The sequence below is a fragment of the Microtus oregoni genome, unplaced genomic scaffold, assembly GCF_018167655.1.
Source record: "Microtus oregoni isolate MIOR12 unplaced genomic scaffold, Mior012 000043F_ref0000047, whole genome shotgun sequence".
NCBI classification, from domain to species: Eukaryota; Metazoa; Chordata; class Mammalia; order Rodentia; family Cricetidae; genus Microtus; species Microtus oregoni.
In genome coordinates this window covers 4,186,462-4,208,021 of record NW_024543210.1, presented here as the reverse complement: position 1 = coordinate 4,208,021, position 21,560 = coordinate 4,186,462, and positions in this window count along the sequence as shown.

The following is a 21,560-nucleotide window of genomic DNA, read 5'->3' as shown; positions in this document are numbered from 1 at the left end:
GGGGAAATCCAGCATTCAGGGATATTTAGTGACTTTATCTAATGATTTGGAATGTCAGGTGTTCCCCCTTGGATGCTGGCCTTTTCCTGGGTGGTGTCACCTGTCCTGTAGTGCTGCTTTGGTAGGTTTTACCTGCCCTTTTTTGCGATTTTGATATGCGTATTATCTTTGTCCTTGCCTATGGAATTTTTCAACTATGTCTGTAAAAACTAGAAGCCTCATGGAGATCACCCCTTATTTTTCTTATTCTTATTCCTCCATGTCCCTTCACTTCACATTTTTCTCACACCCAAAAAATGAAGAACACACAGAGGTAATGTGCTTGAGTTAATCTTTTATCCTCAGATCCTTGCTTGCCATAGACATTCTACTCTGAGCCCTGAGGGGGTACTGAGGCTGGTACTCAAGACCCCTCAATAACAACTCCCCAAAGTTAGGGTAGAGGCATGATTTTTTTTTTTTTTTGTGTGTGTGTGTGTGTGTGTGTGTGTGTGTGTGTGTGTGTTTCCAGTAGAATAAAAGCATTCAACTAGGTGGTACAACCCCTTTGGATGTCAGTGTAGCAATTTCTCAGAAAATTAGGAAACAACCTTCTTCAAGACACAGTAATACCACATTTGGGTATATATCCAAAGGATGTTCAATTGTGCTGCAGGACATATGCTCAACTATGTTCATAGCAGCATTGTTTGTCATAGCCAGAACCTGGAAACAACCTAAATGCCCCTTGACTGAAGAATGGATAAGGGAAATATGGTACATTTACCCAATGGAGTACTACATAGCAGAAAAAAATAACGACATCTTGAATTTTGCAGGAAAATGGATGGAACTAGAAAACATTATTTTGAGTGAGGTAACCCAGACACAGAAAGACAATTATCACATGTACTCACTCAGAGGTGGTTTTTGAACTTAAAGCAAAGAAAACCAGCCTACCCACCACAATCCCATAGAACTTAGACAACAATGAGGACACTAAGAGAGACTTACATAGATCTAATCTACACGGGAAGTAGAAAGTAGAAAAAGACAAGATCTCCCAAGTAAATTGGGAGCATGGGGACCTTGGGGGAGGATTGAAGGAGGGAGGGGAGAGGCAGGGAGGGGAGCAGAAAAAATGTAAAGCTCAATAAAGATCAATAAAAGGGAAAAAATGGTTGAAGGGAAAAAAGCATCCAACTAAGGAATTTAAAAACCACTGGACAAATAAGACATCTAAAGAATAATGGACCAACAAGAAAAAATGTCCCAAGAAAAAGAGTATGTTGTAGAAGCTGCAGGCCTCTTCCCACAGCCTGGCTCCTGGCTGCCTGCTAGCTTTACCCAAAATAACAACACACAAACTGTATTCTTTTAAAAACTGCTTGGCCCATTAAGTCTAGCCTCTTAATTGCTAATTCTTGCACACGGACTAGCCCATTTCTAATAATGTGTGTAGCACCTCAAGGTGCGCTTACTGGGAAGATTCTAGCCTACGTCCATTCTGGGTGGGAGCTTCATCGTGTCTGTCCAGAAGAGGGGAGCATGGGGTCTGAGCTCACTTCCTCTTCCTCCTAGCATTCTGTTCTGTTTTCTCCACCCACCTATGTTCTAACCTATCAGGGCCAAGCAGTTTCTTTATTGATTAACCAATGACCTTCCTCCATCATTTCCCCCTTTTCTGTTTAAACAAAAAGGAAAAAAGGCTTTAACTGTAACATAGCAAAATTACATATAACAAAACAGTTATCAAGCAATATTTACAGTTACAATATTTATATCTATTTTACCTTTTATCATAACAAAGGAAAACAACTATAACTATCTACCTATTCTTCAACTGCATCAAAGACTCCGGAAGGATATAATATTACCTAAGTAAACAAGAAATAAGCAACTTTCAAAACTCTAAAAATGACAGAGACATCTCGCTGCCTGAACAGTCATCCAAAGTTCCTCTATACTGTTGGGGCATCCATCTTCGGCCTACAGGCCCATAGTATCCAGCAGACATTTCCACAAAGCAGGAAATTTCAAAGGCAGTTCAGTCACTATCTGCTGTGTCCTGCAGAGTGTCTCACAGACTCTTTCATAAATCAGGAACCCCGAAAGACCATCTCACCTTTAGGCAAGTTCAGCAGTCCTCTTTCTGCGGGTTCTCTGCGTCCAGTTTATGCAACAGTCCAGGCAAGAGCAGTTTCTTGCCCAAATGGCTATCCAACTCCATAAGGAGCCTCTTCGATGCCCATCCTCCTCATGAAGTAGCTAGTGCTGCTAGGAGCAGACATGTCTCATTGTCATGAAAAACCCTAAGTTATTAAAACATTTAAAATGCCATATTCTGCAGTCTTTGAAAGATATGAAGAATGCCTATCTAACTGAAATATATCTCTATATATCTAGAAAATCTAACTAACATGACTACAAACTTGTATATGACACACCAATATCTGGAGCCCTTACATTCTATGCCAATGCAAAATAAATAAATAAAGAAAGAAAGAATGCCTTATTATACTCAATTCTGATCTTGTGTGGGACTACTTTATTTGTGTTCCCCTACAAGATGTCCTTCTGTATAAGTGTTGCTTTTATTAGTTAATGAACAAAGCAGTTTTATCCCATGGCTTAAGCAGAGTAAAGCCAGGTGAGAAATCTGGACAAAGACAGAGGGAAAGAGTATATAGAGTCAAGGAGATGCTATGTAGTTGCCAAAGGAGAAAGACGCCAGAATCTTACTGGTAAGCCACAAACTCATAGTGATACATAGATTAATAAAACTTTGTTAATTTAAGATATATGAACTAGCTACAAATATGCCTGAGCTGTTGGCCAAACAGGGTTTTGTAAATAATACCGTTTTGTGTGATCATTAAATTCTGGGTTGCCAGAAATAAAAGTGCAGTCTCTGTTTACAAATGGCACCCAAACATTTGGCAAGAATTTCCACATAAAGAGTGAAAAAGCTTTGAAAGAAAAAAAAAGGATTTTAGATAGGCAAAAACAGAGTCAACTACAGTTTCTTGGTAACCATCTTTCCTATATTAGGCTCTGTTTGCTAGAGGCAAGCAGAGGCATGACTCCTTTAAGAGAGGCTTCCTTACTCAGAATTAGTGGCAAAAACCTCACAGCTCTCTTAAGAGGCTTGGCCACCAAACACTTAAATGGTGTTCATGCGTAACCAGGATCATGATTCTTGGTGGTGATATGGACCTAGAAACTTCACAGAGTTGTGACAATAAATTTGGCTCCCACCAGTACCTCTGCAATGAAGCTAAACTCTCAAAAAGCTAGGTAATAGGGTGGAGTCAGCCACCAAAGTCATAGTTTTAATCCTGGCCATGCTGCTTAGCAGATTAAACACTCATGCACTCAGAAAAAAGAGAGATATAGAGTAAAAAGAGATTCATGCATGTGGAGAAATTCATGCCGGCCTGGTGACAGAGGATTAGCAAGCAACCTTCACTCTCCATGAAACCCCACTGGCCTATACTGAAGTTTTCACTTGGCCCCTAATCCATCCTTTGTGTTACAGATATATTTTGTTGCCCTATATGAATCTTGTCTGAGAGTTTCCCAAGGATACAAGCATATGCAAAACTTGGTTCAGAGGAAACCCAGAAGACCATGGTACTTCATGAATCAGGTATTTGTACCTGGCATTGTACTTTCAGAAACTTCTTTCAGTTTGTTTTGAGATATGAAAATCTACGAGCTAAAGTGTAAATATGGGAAAAAATAAAGATGCCAACAGATGAAGGGCAAATGTTTCAGTTCACCGAGACTGAGGTTAAGTCCATTTTCAAGGTGTCTCTGAGTCTTCATTTCAAGGACCCATGTAAACTCACACACCCACACCAAGTTATTCCTGACATTTTGGCACCCAACATGGGACTTGAAGATCAGAGAAGCTGGCCATTTTAAGAACTGGAAGGAACACTCTCATGGTAAGAGTACTCCAGGATCAGCAGGATCATGGAGAATTTAAACTCCCATCTCAGGAACAACAAAATGTACAGTTGCTAAGATGCTTGTTGAGAGAAAAAGCAGTAACTGCACAATTTTTAGAGACAGAAATAAAATGTCTCCTGAGACAGAAAATAAATAAAGGAAAAAGGCCCTTCTCTGTAGGGAAGAGGAAAGGAAGGGAAACAAAAGGAAATTTCCCAATAGAAAAGGGAAAATGTTTAACCATGAAAAAAAAAAAAGAATTTTCCTGACAAAAAAAGAAAACACTGATTCAAGGCTTAAAGATTAAAAGGCCCCATCAAAGAAAGATAAAGGAAAGAGAAAAGCCTCTTCCCGGTAGTTATAGAAGAAGAAAAAAGGCTCTTTCCAGTATAAGAAATTGAGAATAGTTAAAAATCAGAGCTCTCTTTCTAGCTGCATGCTGCCTGTCAACACAGAGCTTCAGCATCTGAATAACAACACGTGGCCTCACTGCTGCAGCTTGGGTGAGCTCAGCAAGCCCTCAGCTTAGAATTTTGTTGTTTGCTTAACTTTGGTTAAAATTTTGTTATTATTGTTTTTCCCTCAGAGTAGGAATAATCCAATATTAAAGGTCCCTCCATAGGGAATGTTTTTATTTTTCCCTAATAGTAGAAATTATTCATTATCAATAGTCCCTTCATGGGAGAAAGAAGGATGCAAAACAAACCCCACTCCTACTAAGAAAAATTGAGGTTGAGACATAAAGCATTAAGTCAATGCTATTTACATTTCCAAAGATATTAATCATTCATTGTATAGGGGATATCCTCTTGATTGTCCAATTAATGTTTAGATAAATTTTTAATTTTCATCGTATTAAGTATTTTCTGGCTAACAAACCTCTCCACTGATGCAAATAATCCCAATCAAACCAAATCAGACCGAATTAAAAGATGCCCAGGTTTAATGGGTGCCAGCACTCCCAGGTGGCCCTGAGAAAACACAGGGTGGGGAAGGGGGAAGAAAACCAAAATGACCACCAGAGAGGGAAAAGGGGAGACCATGTGTTTATTCTCTGGGGGGCAGTTTAAATAGCCTGTGGGAGTGGTCTTGACCCTTCCTGGGGAGGGGTCACCATTTGGTGGGCTTTCTCAGAGGTGGAGTTTGGACTGAGGCAACTCCCAGGGGAGAGAGCTTGGAATGGAGTTTTCCACTCAGCATTCCAAAGATGGATGCGGGGGGGGGGGCGCTGGGGTGAAGCCCCCAACTAAATATTTCAGACTCTGAATAAAGGGGTGCCAGGGAGCTGAGGTGATACTTCTGACCAAACATTTCAGACTCTTTGGATAAAGGGGCACCAGCCAAAGTCTGGCTACTTTCTGTAGGTATGGGGTAGGATAGGGGAGGGGAGAGCTGGGAGTTGGTGGGCTCACACTCAGTGAGAGGTGTGGCTGGAGAGGCAGCCAGTTTTCTGTCATCCTGGAGACGTCAGGCACCTGTTCTTTGAGGGAAATGAGAAGGCAGGTGGCTAGGAGAGAAAATATTGTTGTTACCTGTCTTGTTTGTATTGACAAGGATGAGCGTGCCAGGATGAGGAGCAGATAGGCCCTTTATTGTGGCATCTTGGAAAACCCGAGCTTGGAAGGTCCTAACTGCTGGACAGACCAAGTATCCTGAGTAAGTGCCCGCTTGAGCCTGGAGAGATGGTACCAGTATGGGTGTCCCAGAAGCTGGGCAGCCGAGGGGGTGGTAACCAGGATTACATGTAAGATCCTGTCTGTTGAGGTTCAAGAGACCTATGAACTAGCTGTTTGAGGAGTACTCTGTCCCCTAGGGAGAGTGGGAACAATTTCAGGGGCACTTGGGTCCACTGGTGTGGGGGTGGGGAGACAGCTGTCAGCATGTGAACAGAGAAGGGACCTCAGAAGGGAGAGGTAGGGTAGGTACCCCACCAGTGGAGGAGTTTGGACTGGGAGTTGATGGTTAAGGGGAAAGGGCCTGCCATAAAGCAGCTCAAAAGGGGTCAGGCCCTTAGGGGAATGTGGGGTGGCCCTGAGGAGAGTAAGGACAATGGGGAGAAGGGAGGGCCAGGATAACCTGAGTTCAATGGAGAGCTTGATTAGTTGTTGTTTGATGAGTTCATTGGCCCTCTCCACATTTCCCGAGGACTGTGGACGGCAGGGGATGTGGAATTTCCAGGAGATGCTGAGAGCTTCTGACACAAGCTCCATGACCCTGGAAGTGAAAGTTGGCCCACTGTCCGTTTGGATGGTCCATGGGACACCAAACCGAGGACTGATGTGGTCCAGGAGTACCTGAGCCACCACATCTGCTGTTTTCCTGGAGGCGGGAAATGCTTCTATCCACCCTGTAAAAGTGTCCACAAGTGCCAGGAGATAACAAAGTTTCTTATGAGTAGGCATATGGGTGAAATCAACCTGCCAATCTTCGCCAGGCTGATGTCCATGAAACTGATGCAGAGACTGATGTATATGGAGAGCCTCCTGTGGATTGGCCTGGGCAGAGGTCTGGCAGGAGGAGTGAACCTGTGAAATACAATCTCAGAGATGGGTGGGGTCAGAGAGGGACTCTAAGAAATAGAACAAAGCTTTGGGGCCTATGTGTAAGGTCTGGTGGATGTCTGAAATGATTGACAATGCCTGGTCTTGAGGAAGGATGAGACAGTTATTTAAGTAGAACACTCCATCCTTTGTTTTTGTGCCCCACCCCCCTTTTTGTGAGCTTGTCCCTCTTTTCTGGTTGGTAACAGGGTTGATAGGAGGGAGTCAAGAACAAAATCTGTTCTGTGGAATCAAAGGAGCTGGAGGCCAGCCCCCGGGACACTGAGTCAGCCTTGGCATTGCCTAAGGCCACTGGGTCCTTGGAGGATTGGTGTTCCTGAGAGTGAATAATGGCTACTTCTGCAGGGAGCTGGAACAGGTTGGGCCTTCTAATCGAGATGTTGCCTTTTAATCCAAACAGCTGGACCTCATCATCTGTGGATGGCAGCCATGCTTAAGAGCCCTGGCAGTGGCAGCTGAACTCACTCAGGAGGCTCTCAAGATCACCCTGTCCAGGCCAATCACAGTATATTCCACCCACCGCCTCTCACACCTTCTGAGTCATTCCTTTCTCTCTCTCCTTGGGCCTTCGTGAGTTCAGGTTTTTCACTTACTGTTTCTAGAAAACCCCCACCCTCCAAGAGGTTGGCTCTAAGGGGTCCATTAACTATGGGAGTACCCTTAGTAGTAAGGAAGCCCCTTTCCTTCCAGAGTGCAGAATGGGTACGGGCTACTCAAAAGGCATGTTTAGAGTCAGTATAGCTATTAGCCCATTGGCTATCTGGAGTGCTCTAGTCAAAGCAATTAATTCAGCCTTTTGTGAGGAGGTTCCCATTAGCAGGCAGGTCGCTTCAGCTGTGTCAGTGGAAGTGACCACTGCATACACTGCCTGGCGGTTTCCTGATTTGTCTATAAGAGAACTTCCATCAACAAACAGGGTGAGAGGGGATCTGTAAGTGGCTGGTCTAGAAGACCTGGATGAGGTGAGCTTAAGGCCTCTACAGACTCTGGGCAAGACTGAAAGCAGGTATGGGGAGGGGGGACAGGAAGGAGAGTTGCGGGGTTTAGGGCAAGACTGGAGGCCAAAGTAATTAGGAGTTTTCTAGAAACAGTAAGTGAAAAACCTGAACTTGTGAAGACCCAAGGGGAGGGGGAGAGGGAGGGAAGGAGGGAGGGAGTAATGACTCAGAAGGTCTGAGAGGCGGTGGGTGGAATAACTGTGATTGGCCTGGACAGGGTGATCTTGAGAGCCTCCCGAGTGAGTTCAGCTGCCGCTGCCAGGGCTCTTAAGCATGGCTGCCATCCACAGATGATGAGGTCCAGCTGTTTGGATTAAAAGGCAACAGCTCATTTCGAAGGCCCAACCTATTGGGATAGATGAGAGGCCACTCCTGACCTCTCATCTGTATAAAGATGGTAAAGTCTCATGGGGGCTGCTAGAGCAAGGGCAGGGGCTGTTAGAAGGCTGTCTAGCAGTAGGGAAAAGTGACAGAGGACAATGGCTGGGTGGGTGAGAGGCCCTGTGGGGGTCTCCTGGCTGCCTCCTGGTACAGAGGCTTATATGAAATGGCAAAATTAGGGATCCAATGATGGAAGAACCCTAGCAAGCCCCAAAATGAGATGATCTGAGCCCCTGTGGCTGGAGGCTGTAAATCCCACAGGGCCTGGACCCTGTCAGAGGTCTTAGATCCTGTGCTAAGCTGAACACCCAAATAAACCACTGTAGGAGAGCATAGCTGAGTCTTAGCTGGTGAGACTCCATATTCTAGGAATCCAAGGAAGTTCAGGAGCCCAGAGGTGGCCTGTTGGGACAGAGACAACGTAGAACCCCAGAGAAAGAGATCATCAATGTACTGGAGAAGGATGCTAGAGCCTGGGTCAAAGTTTGTGAGATCTCGAGCCAGAGCTTGGCCAAAGAAATGGGGGCTGCCCGAAAACCCTGAAGAAGAACAGTACGTGTAAGCTTTCTGGAGGACCGGAAGTCAGGGTCCTCCCAGGTGAAGGCAAAGAGGAAGTATGAGTCAGAGTGTAAAGGGACAGTAAAGAAGGCATCTTTCAGGTCCCAAACAGATAAGTAGGAGGTGGCAGGAGGGACTTTAGACAGGAGATTGTATGGGTTGTTAACTAGTGGGTGAACTGGAATAACTGCCTCATTTATGAGGCAGAGGTCTTGAACCAAACAGTAAGCGCCAGAGGGCTTACATTTGGGAAGAATGGGAGTGTTGCAGGGTGAGTTGATAGGAATCAGAAGTCCTTAAGAGAGGAGGCTGTGATAATAGGCTTAAGACCTTGGTTTCAGGAATAGGAAATTGGGGTCTGGAAGGGAAGGATGAAGGGTCTTTAAGGTGAACTAGGACTGGCTGGTGTTGAGTAGCAACCACAGAAGTGGGAGTGTCCCATACTTGGGGATCTACTGGTTCAGGGAGGATAGTGACAGGACAGTCTGGGATAGGAACCTGTGAGGCTATTAAAGTGAGAAGAAAGCATGACTCAGGAAAGGGTGTGGGAGCCAAAGTGAGTGTGGCCCCGAAGCGGCTGAGAATATCTCAACCCAGTAGAGGTGCAAGGCAAGCAGGCATGACTAAGAAAGAATGAGAAAAGAATCGCCCTGCAAGAATGGCAGAGTCTTAAGTGGGAAGGAGCAGGTCTTGTCTACCCCTATGACTAAAATTGGTGAGGGGAACGTAGGGCCCAAGTGAGATGTTAAAACAGAGTAGGTAGCTCCCCTGTCTAAAAGAAAAGTAATGGACTTAACCCGCTACCTACAGCATTACCCTAGGCTTGGAGGGGGTGATGGGAGTCACCAAGTCTGGGCTGCATTGATCCCCTGCCAAGTCGAGTAGTTCAAAGGCTGGCACAGTTTCACTTGCCAATGTTAGTAAGGCCTGTGGCATGGCATAGAGGATGAGCCCGCACAGGGGCTTTGTGATTTCCAGTTCCAGGCTGCTGGCAGATAGGGGATGGCCTCGTAGGTGGAGGCCCAGGGCAATATCATGCCCAATGGCCATTTAGACCGCATTTGTAGCAGGCTTCTGGTGAGGTGGATTTAGGCTGAGCTCCAGCAGGGTGGAGCCTCATGGTTGACTTCCCTTGTCCCCCCTCTGGGGGTCCTGGCAGCCTCAGGGCAGCTGCTAGGGCTTGGGCTTAGAGTGTTGCCATCTGTTGTAGCCTCGTCTGCCTCTTCTAGGGCATTAGAAACTTTAAAGGCCTTTTTCACCAATTCCTGTATGGGGGTTTGGGGACCCTCTTCAGCCTTTTTGAATTTTCTTCTAATATCTGGTGCTGACTGAGAAATGAAATGGGTAGCCAGTGTTGTGCTTTCCTGTCGCTTTAAGGGACAAGCCACGCCCACTTTCATTACCTCTGACCTGCCCGCCGCCATCTTGGGCCCTTCCTTTTCTGCTTCCTTGACATACGTGCTTTTTATTATAAGGAAGACCTGGGAATGTTACGGTTTTGGTCCCTTTAAGAGACAAGCCACACCCATTCCCCTCCCCATCCACTGAGGCAGGCTGATCTTCAGCTTCCGGCCTGAGCTCGTTCTCTTTTCCATCTTCCTCTCGGAGAGGCAGCTTTGCTTCTGCCTCTCTCCCCACTTCTCAGCTTCCCCCCTTCTCTGTCTCTCTTTCCCCTCTTCTCTCTCTCTCTCTCTCTCTCTCTCTCTCTCCCTCTCTCTCTATCCCCCCCTTCACCCTTCCTCCTCCATAACCCCCTGAATAAACATTCAACCTGGGTCCCACTGCCTGCTGCCACATGGCCCACCACCACTGCTCAGAGACCAGCAGCCTTCTCTGCCTGGGACTGGCTGCTCCCAGGGCCCGCCACCACCACCACCACCGCTTGGGCCGCCACTCTGGGACCGGCAGCCATTTCTGCCTGGGACTGGCTGCTCCCAGGGCCCGCTGCCTGCCGCCACATGGCCCGCCACCACTGCTCTGGGACCGGCAGCCATTTCTGCCTGGGACTGGCTGCTCCCAGAGCCCGCTGCCTGCCACCACATGGCCCGCTACCACCATTTAGGACCTACAGCATTTCTGCTGCCTACTGCTGCGGGGGATCTTGCAGCATTTTTAAAAAAAGAACAACAGCCAGGATTGTGGCTCGTGCTGGGGGGGGGGGGGGGGGCTGGGTCCAGTCTAGTATGTTGAACCATGGCCTCTTGTAATCAGTTTTTAAAAGAATGGCTTGGTTTTCTTCAGCTAGCTGTGTGATCTCCCAAAGTTTGTTGAAATTAACTACTTTTTCCAAGTCCATCTCCATACCCGGAAGGAGGCAGCGGACCATGATGTCCTGCCTCTGCCGGCTGTTTTGGCCTGTTTGACAATCCCAGTATGGTTCTGTGGCTGGCACAGCCAATTTCTCCACAGGGACTGTGCTGTCTACTAGGTGGGTCTGGTCTGCACACTGTGTAGCTGCTGCCTGAATTCTACTTCACTCTTCAGGAGTGAGAGTAGAGGCCTGGATGACATAAATCATGCCAGGTTAAATCATAGGCCTGGGACAGATAGCAAAACTTCTTTTTTTTCCCCGTTTATTTATTTATTAAAGATTTCTGTCTCTTCCCCACCACCTCCTCCCATTTCCCTCCCCCTCCCCCAATCAAGTTCCCCTCCTTTGTCAGCCCATAGAGCTATCAGGGTTCCCTGCCCAGTGGGAAGTCCAAGGACCACCCACCTCCATCCAGGTCTAGTAAGGTGAGCATCCAAACTGCCTAGGCTCCCCCAAAGCCAGTACGTGCAGTAGGATCAAAAACCCACTGCCATTGTTCTTGAGTTCTCAGTAGTCCTCATTGTCCGCTATGTTCAGCGAGTCCAGTTTTATCCCAGGTTTTTTCAGACCCAGGCCAGTTGGCCTTGGTGAGTTCCCAACAGAACATCCCCATTGTCTCAGTGTGTGGATGCACCCCTCGCGGTCCTGAGTTCCATGCTCGTCTCTCTCTCCTTCTGCTCCTGATTTGGACCTTGAGATTTCTGTCCGGTGCTCCAAATTGGGTCTCTGTCTCTGTCTCCTTTCATCGCCTGATGAAGGTTAATATTCAGGAGGATGCCTATATGTTTTTCTTCGGGTTTTCCTTATTTAGCTTCTCTAGGATCACTAATTATAGGCTCAATGTCCTTTGTTTATGGCTAGAAACCAAATATGAGTGAGTACATCCCATGTTCCTCTTTTTGTGTCTGGCTTACCTCACTCAGGATAGTGTTTTCTATTTCCATACATTTGTATGCAAAATGCAAGAAGTCCTTGTTTTTTACTGCTGAGTAGTACTCTAATATGTATACATTCCATACTTTCTTCATCCATTCTTCCATTGAAGGGCATCTAGGTTGTTTCCAGGTTCTGGCTATTACAAACAATGCTGCTATGAACATAGTAGAGCATATACTTTTGTTGTATGATAAGGCCTCTCTTGGGTATATTCTCAACTTCTTAATATAAACAGAAGGATTAGCAGAGAGGCAGCCCAACTGCTTATCTATTTGAGAGAAGTCTGGAAAAGAGAAGGGAACTTTAATAACGCCATCAGTTCCTGCTACCTCCTGGAAAGGGAAGAGAAGGTCAGGGTTATGGTGAGACCTGGTATGAGAGGAGACGGGAGGATTGGAAGAGGTTAGACTAGTTTGTAGAAGGGGTCCAAGAGATGGGTTGTGGCCTGGAGGGGTAGGGAGAGGTAGTAGGAGGAGGGGAGGGGAGGAAGATGGGTGTGGAGGAGGAAGTTGTCCTTGAACCTTAGTGGGGAGGGATGGGGAGGGAGAGGAACTTGGAGAATGTTCCTCCACAGGGGGTGTTGGGTAGTTAGGGTTCCAGGGAATGCAGCAGGGGCCCGTGTCTCTGGCAGCATGGTCATGGCAGAACTTTCGGGGTACCAATTCCCAGATGGTCAGGAATCTGGAAGTGCCATGACCCTGGTGACCAAAACCAGTGCTGTAAGACACTGGCTACTGAGAGAGGGATGGGAGCTCAGCACCCAGAAACCATGGACATAAGGGAGTTCTGTCCACTTATCCTCATGCTGGCAAATTTTTTTGAGGTCCCAGAGGATGGAAAATTCAAGAGTTCCCTCCGATGGCCATCATGTCCCATTGTCAAGGTCATATTGAAGCCAAATCTTGGTGCATAGAGAAATTAGTCATTTGAGACAGATTGTATCAGACAGTACCAATTTATAAAGATTTTGTAAAAGGCAGCCCAGGGGAGATAGAGGATCCGGCTTTGAGTTGCAAGAGCCCATTTTATGAGTTTATACCAAATATGGGGACTCAATTCTTACTACAATGCATCCACTGTGATAAGACCCTTGAGTCAAAAACAGAGGGGTTGTGAGAAATGAGCGGGCAGACGTCTCTATCCACTCAATCCCACCTCAGCAAGAACTGTCTTGTGGCCTGTGTCAAGCACTAGCACAGACTGTGACTCCCACAGGGTAGCCCAAAATTCAACAAACATAAACATAATGTAATGAGTTCCAGACCCTAGAGGCACGTATGTATTCAAAAAGGAGAACTCACCTAGACGAAGCCAATCTTAGCCTGTCAGAGAGCAAGCATGAGAAGGGCATTTTCCAATAGGTGGCCCTGACCCAGTGGGAAAAACAGTCCTCCCGGTGGGACCTCCAAATGTTAAGGATTTTCTGGCCAACAAACCTTTCCACCAATGTAAAAAAATCCCAACTGAATTAAAAGATACCCTGGTTTAGTGGGTGCCAGCACTCCTAGGTGGCCCTGAGAAAACATGGGCGGGGGGGGGGGGGATGATCACCAGAGAGGGAAAAGGGGAGACCACGTGTTCATTCTCTGGGGAGCAGTTTAAGTAGCCTGTGGGAGTGGTCTTGACCCTCCCTAGGGAGGGGTCACCATTTGGTGGGCTTTCTCAGAGGTGGAGTTTGGACTGAGGCAACTTTCAGGGGAGGGAGCTTGGAATGGAGTTTTCCACTCAGCATTCCAAAGATGGATGCCAGGGGGCTGGGGTGAAGCCCCCAACTAAATATTTCAGACTCTTTGAATAAAGGGGTGCCAGGGAGCTGAAGTGATGCTTCTGACCAAACACATAGTAAATGAACTAAAAACAAACAAACAAACAAAATTCATGATTTTAGCTATATTATTGGGTATGATCTTGTCTATTTATCACAACTGAAAATTTGACTCTGTTCTTTAAGTTGCTTTATAAAAATTCATGGTTAAATTCTATTAAAATGTAGCACCTGAAGCAGATAGGGTTGTTAGGTTATTAGATAACATAACTTGTAGTAATAAGGGCGGCGGGGCTGCGTCCCCAGCACCCCAGCCGCCCGCACGGCTAGCTTATGCCCGAAATAACAACACACAAACTGTATTCATTTAATCACTGCTTGGCCCATTCTCTTCTAGGCTAATTCTCACATATTAATTTAGCCCATTTCTAATCATCTGTGTGTAGCACCCCAAGGTGCGCTTACCGGGAAGATTCTAGCCTATGTCCATCCTGGGTCGGAGCTTCATCCCGGGAGCGGGGCATGGTGTCTCTCTCAGGTGTCTGCTCCCAAGAGGAGAGCTGTTGAGACTGAGCTCACTTCCTCTTCCTCCCAGCGTCCTGTTCTATATACTCCTCCCACCTATCCTCTAACCAATAAAATGGGCCAAGGCAGTTCTTTTATTAGTCAATGACCTTCCTCCATCAATAACTTCTAAGGTAAAAACTCATAGATAGAAGTAACCTTTTACTGCTAAACAGGTTCTGGAATTGTTTTTCCATTAAATGAAGTACAGGTAAATTATTTTATCCACACTACTAATAATTGGCAAGTTGCATTAACAGGTTACTTGGATCTATAAAAAAAGGATCCTTTAAAAAAAAAAGATTTTATAAAAATGCTCTGTGAATATTGCCTAGAGTTACCTCTTAAAATTCTAGAGATTGTTTTAATTCTCTTATAGGTGGCTTACTTATAAACAACTATGCAGATAGAAGCTGATTATAGAATTGCTCAATTATTGTTGCTCTCATATTTTAAAGGTAAAACAGCTGCAATTAGAGAAAAAAGTTTTAAAAATACTGAAAAAAGGTGTTTTAACAAACTGTTATTAATAATGAGAAATTTAAATTTAAAGTTAAAATTACATGTAAATGACATTGAGATTCAGGCCTACTAAAACCTAAAGCGAATGTATCTGTAATTTTTCAAAATCCTAGAATCCCTACTGCCTTTGCAAGAGGTCTCCACTCAGTTTTTAGACATTAAAATCTTAGGTGGAACAAAATGTAAAGTGGATTAAATGTACAGGAACTGAAGGAGAAGAAAAAAACGTTAAAGCCTATGTGGGCAAAACAATGCCCTTAACTAAAGAAAAATTACAGATGCTTAAAAAACTAATAAAAGAACAGTTAGATGCTAAGTATATCGACCAAACTACTAGCTCTTGGAATTCTCCTGTATTTGTAATATAAAAGCATCTGGAAAATAAAAAAAAATTCACTCATCTAAGAGCTGTTAATTGGATAATTCAACCTATGGAGTCTCTATAGAACAAGCTAGAAAAATTTGCTTTTCTATTACCTGTTTATAATAATGCCTAGCCTGCAAATAGATATCAAAGTACGTCCTTAAAAATTGTTAAATAACCCAGCTTTGTGTCAATATTTTGCAAACCAACCATTGGAAGTGATATGTAAACACTTTCCTCAGTCTATTATTATTATATGGATAATATTTTATTGGCTGCTTCTGATACAGGTACCTTAGAAAAAATGTTTAATGTGATACAGAAAAATATACTCTGTTGGGGATTACAAATTTCTCCTGAAAAAATACAAAGAGGAGATTCCCTTAACTATTTAGGATTTAATGTAAGTAAACAGAAATTCAGCTGCAAAAGATACAGATTAGAAAAAAGTCTAATTACACACTAAGGGAGATGCTTGTTAAACAGAAGGGGGATAAGAGGAGATAGAATACATAATGCTTTACTAATTTTAAGTTTTAAATGCTTATGAAACAGGGACAAAAGCTGCCAAAAGAATGGATTGTAGAGAAAACTGCTGAAATAGGTCAGCCATGTAGAACCAGGGAAAGAATTAGGGCCGAGGTTATGCTTATGTTTCCACAGGAGATAAAAGATTATGGATCCCATCAAAACTGAGCAAGAGGAATCTTTCCCACTGCAGCTGCTGAGAAACAAAAGGCCTTTGGAGCAGACAGTGAATTCTACCACCTGGGGAGAGAGCCTAAGGCGAATGACTCAAACTTGAATGCTACAGATCTGTTCCTTGATATTCTTATTTGTGGTAATTATACAGGTAACAGGGACAAACTATACATATTCGGCATTTATCCCCAATCCTCCAATTAGCATAGCAATGAGTTGGGGAGATATGGATATTCCTGTAGGAGTCAATCAATCTTCATGGCTACCTGGTCCATCTGACAAGAGAGGTCCTCAGCCAATGGTGGAGGGTAGAGTGATTGACGCTTACACTGTGGGAGTACAGGGATTTTCTATTCACATGGGAAGTGGAACTCAATGCCTAAAAATAACTTCTCAAGTATGACTATCCATAGCCAATACTACCCGAGATTACCATAATAAGTTTTATATGCTTCAAGTATCTGGTTTTAAAAGTCAGAAGATTAATACTACTAGTGCCCTAAGTCTACCATACTGTGAGCTGTGGTTACCAACAAGGAATCTGGTTGGGTACATTGGCAACAGTGTAAGAGTGAGAAACCTCTAGTGCTAATTAATATCTCCTAAGGAGACATCATAGACTGGAGCCCTTTTGGCTCTACTCAAGGAAAACATTCTTACTCAGAGCTAAAATGGAAATGATATAATTTGAGTGGAACTGTGGAAATTAGTGCTTTTGTTAATGAACCTATCCAATGGCATGGAGTTGGAATGGCAAGTCCTCTCCTGCAATTTGGCAATTCATTTCAGACTAACTTGTGAAATTGGCAAGGGCCTTCCACCCTCTTAAGGCACAGGAAGAAAAATTAACAATTAAGCATAATAAATATAATTTGTCTTTTGGACTGAATCAGAGCTACCCTCTCATGGCATATGTACCGCTACCTCATTTTCTATTGAAAGTACCTGTACAATGGCGCCCTAATAATTACAGCAGCACTTGTGAATTCTGTACCCTTCATACTTGTGTTGATTATAGACTGTTTTTAAATTTCACTTTTGAGAGTTTATATATTCTTAGAGCAAGGCCAGCAATCCGGATACCAGTGAGGTTGTCGAGGCCATGGCAAGACTCTCCTGTGCTGACAATGGTGCAGAAGCTCGCTGAGAGAATATTGAAAAGAATATTTCAGTGGCTGGAATGGTCGTTGCAGTTATTTTGAGAATCATCTCATTGATGGCTACAGCAGCAACAGCTGGAGTGGCACTCATAAAGAAATCTAAACTGCTGAATTTGTTAGAGGCTGGCATAAACATTCATCAGGACAATGGACTGAACAAAATAAAATTGATAATGAGATAGTGAATAAATTAGCTGAGTTAAGGCAAGCTGTTATATTGTTAGGGGATCAGTTAGAAATTTTGAAGGAGCAGATGAAATTAAAATGTGACCGGAATGTTTCTTCTTATTGTATTACACTCTGAAGATTTAATGAAAGCAAGTATGATTGGGATAAGGTTAAGATGCATTTGAAGGGTCACCCTAATTCTTCTCAAATGGTCTATGATTTACAGGAAGAAATTAGGGAGACTTTAACAAAACAGTTATCTGATATAATATGGAAAGTTTTGCAGATACCATAGCTTCATTCAACCCTATGGGTCACTTTAACAGAAATCGTACTGTAGCGGGTGTTGCTCTTGTCCTACCCATAATAGCCTTATTTGTTTTAAAATGTGTTTTTGGACTATTTACAAAAGATTGTAAGACAAATAGAAAAAAAAGCTGTATATACTATGAGGCTATAAAACCTTCACAATAATTAAACTTTGCATAATGGAAAGGGGGGTCTGGGGAGAAATTCATGCCAGCCTGGTGACAGAGGGTTAGCAAGCAACCCCACTAGCCATATAACCCTGCTGGCCTACACCTGGCCTAGTTTTCAATTGGCCCCTAATCTATCCTTTGTGTTACAGATACTTTTGTTGCCCTATGTGAATCTTGTCTGAGAGTTTCCCAAGGATACAAGCATATGCAAAACTTGGTTCAGAGGAAACCCAGAAGAGCATGGTACCTCATGAATCAGGTATTTGTACCTGGCATTGTACTCTCAGAAACTTCTTTCAGTTTGTTTTGAGATATGAAAATCTACTAGCTAAAGTGTAAATACAGGAGAAAATAAAGATGCCAAGAGGCAAAGGGAATGAGCTTCAGTTCGCTTAGATTGAGTCTTCTGCTGACACAAAGGTCAAATTCATTTCAAGGTTTCTCCGAGTCTTCATTTTATGGACCCATGTGAACCCATACACCCACACCATGTTGCATGCAGCACAGACAAAAATTTTTAAAAAAAGCCTTCTAAATGGTTTACAGTATGTTTTAAAATATACATAGGTTTGGGGGAGAAAATAAAAAGAATAGAGAAAGTCCTTAAAAAAGAAATAGAGTAGTTGGGCTTGGTGGCACAGGCCTTCAAACCCAGCACTTGGGAGACAGGCAGGCAGATCTCTGTGAATTAAAGGACAGCCTGGTCTACAGAGTGAGATCCAGGCAGCCAAGGATACACAGATAAACCCTGTCTCAAAAAAAAAATGCAAAAATTAAAAAATAAAAGTAAAAAGATAGAGTGAAAAAAACTCCACATAAAGATGTAGAATACACAGACTCTGAATTATGTATGTCATTGTGTTTTCTTTGAATTTTTTGACCATGAGTGAGCTAACTACAGAGAGATACTTTATTGTATGAGCTGCTAAGCTACATCAACATATATATTTTAAAGGTATCTTGACTTCAAAATTTGAATAAAAGGAAATGTTACTTTGGAAAAGAGGTTCCTGCTTTTGTTTCTTCAGGAGATAGGAACCTGTAGATTTATTCCAGGCTAATGTGGTTTGATGGAAGAAGACCCTTGAAAGGTCTCCATCAACTCTAAAAGTACTTTGCCCAACAAACAGCAGAAAGTAGTTTTGAGAAAACAATGCCCAAATTCCCAAAATGATTATTTATGAATATTTGTTTTTATTTAAAAGGGTTTAAATGATTAATGGTCATATTCAATCTGTTTCTTAAAAAAGATGGGATATAATATAGAAGCAACTACTTTTCATTGGTATGGATTTTAGTCTATTGATACAAATTAAAGGCAGTTTGCTACTATATATATATATATATATTAGGAGACTTTAACACCCAAGTTACCCAATGGACAGTTCAGTCAGACAGAAACGTAACAGAAATAAGAGAACTAACAGATTTCATGGTTCAAATGAACTTAATAGAAATCTATAGAACATGCCACCAAAACACAAAAGGATATACCTTCTTCTCAACACATCATGGAACCTTCTCTAAAATTGGCAACAGTCTTGATAACAAAGGAAACCTCAACAGATTAAAAAAAATTGGAATAACTCCATGTATCTTATCTGATTACCATGATTTAATGTTAGAATGCAATAACAACACTAATTGCAGAAAACCTACAAACTCATAGAAATTGAAAAGTACTCAATTAAATCACCCCTGGGTCAAGGAAGAATAAAGAAAGACACTATGAAAGCAGTGCTAAGAGGCTAGCACTAAGTGACTATATAAAGTGGAGAAATCTCACACTAGCGACTTAACTGCATACCTGAAAGCTATAGGACAAAAAGAAGCAGACTCACCAGGAGGCATAGAATGGGAAATAATAAAATTGAGGGATGAAATCAACAAAATAGAAACAAAGAAAAAAAACAAAAAAAATCAATGGAATAAAGAGCTGATTCTTTGAGAAAATCTACAAGATAGACAAACCCTTATCCAAAGTAATCAAAAGGCAGAGAGAGAACAATCTAATTAACAAAATCAGAAATGAAAAGGGGGACATAACAACAGACACTGAGGAAATCCAGAGAATCATTTAGGCATACTACAAAAACATGTACTACACAAAATTGGAAAATGTAAAAGAAATGTACAATTTTCTGGCTAGGTACCACATACCAAAATTAAATCAAGACCAGGTGAACAATTTAAATAGATCTATAACCTACAAAAAAAAATAGAAGTTGTATAACTCAGACATCTAGAGACCCTTCACCAGCTCAACTCAAAGAAGGGAAACACACAAACCCTACTACTAAAAAAGTGACCGGAGTTAACAACCACTGGTCATTAATATCACTTAATATCAATGGGCTCAACTCACCTATAAAAAGGCACAGGCTAAGAGATTGGATAAGAAAACAGGATCCAACATTCTGCTGTCTACAGGAAACACACCTCAACCACAAAGACAGGCACCTACTCAGAGTAAAGGGCTGGGAAAAGGCTTATCAAGCAAATGGACCCAAGAAACATGCAGGTGTGGCCATACTAATTTCTAAAAAAAGTTGACTTCAAACTTAAATCAATCAGAAAAGATAGAGAGGGACATTATATACTCATAACAGGAACAATTCATCAGGATGAAGTCTCAATCCTGAATATCTATGCCCCTAATATAAAAGCACCCACGTACGTAAAAGAAACATTACTAAAACTCAAGGCAGCCATCAAACCGCACACACTAATAGTAGGAGACTTCAACACTCCTCTCTCACCAATGGACAGATCAATCAGACAGAAACCTAACAGAGAAATTAGAGAATTAATGGAGGTAATGAAGCAAATAGACTTAACAGACATCTATAGATTATTCCACCCAAAGAGGAAAGAATATACCTTCTTCTCTGCAGCTCATGGAACCTTCTCGAAAATTGACCACATACTCGGTAACAAAGCTAACTTACACAGTTACAAAAAAATATTAGTAACCACCTGTGTCTTATCAGATCACCATGGATTAAAGTTAGAATTCAACAACAGTGCTACCCCCAGAAAGCCTACAAACTCATGGAAACTGAACAGTCAACTACTGAACCATACCTGGATTAAGGAAGAAATAAAGAAAGAAATTAAAGTCTTCCTTGAATTCAATGAAAATAAAGAAACAACATACTCGAACTTATGGGACACTATGAAAGCAGTGCTAAGAGGAAAGTTCATAGCACTACGTGCCCACTTAAAGAAAACAGAGAAAGCACATATTGGAGACTTAACAGCCCATCTGAAAGCTCTAGAAAAAAAAGAAGCAGACTCAACTAGGAGGAGTAGAAGACTGGAAATAATCAAACTGAGGGCTGAAATCAACAAAATAGAAACACAGAAAACAATCCAAAGAATCAATGAAACAAAAAGCTGGTTCCTGGAGAAAATCAACAAGATAGATAAACCCCTATCCAAACTAATCAAACGACAGAGAGAGAACAGGCAAATTAATAAGATCAGAAATGAAAAGGGGGACATAACCACAGACACAGAGGAAATTCAGAGAGTCATTAGATCTTACTACAAAAGCCTGTATGCCACAAAACTGGAAAATGTAAAAGAAATGGACACTTTTTTAGATAAATACCATTTACCAAAATTAAACCAGGACCAGGTGAACAATCTAAACAGACCTGTCAGTCGCGAAGAATTAGAAGCTGTTATCAAAAACCTCCCTACCAAAAAAAGCCCAGGACCAGATGGTTTCAATGCGGAATTCTACCAGAACTTTCAAGAAGACCTAATACCTATACTCCTTAATGTATTCCACAATATAGAATCAGAAGGGTCATTACCAAATTCCTTTTATGAAGCTACAGTTACTCTGATACCAAAACCACACAAAGACTCAACCAAGAAAGAGAATTACAGGCCAATCTCACTCATGAATATCAACGCAAAAATCCTCAACAAAATACTGGCAAACTGAATCCAAGAACACATCCAAAAAATTATCCATTATGATCAAGTAGGCTTCATTCCTGAGATGCAGGGCTGGTTCAACATACGAAAATCTATCAATGTAATCCACCATATAAATAAACTGAAAGAAAAAAACCATATGATCATTTCATTAGATGCTGAAAAAGCATTCGACAAAATTCAACATCCATTTATGTTAAAAGTCTTGGA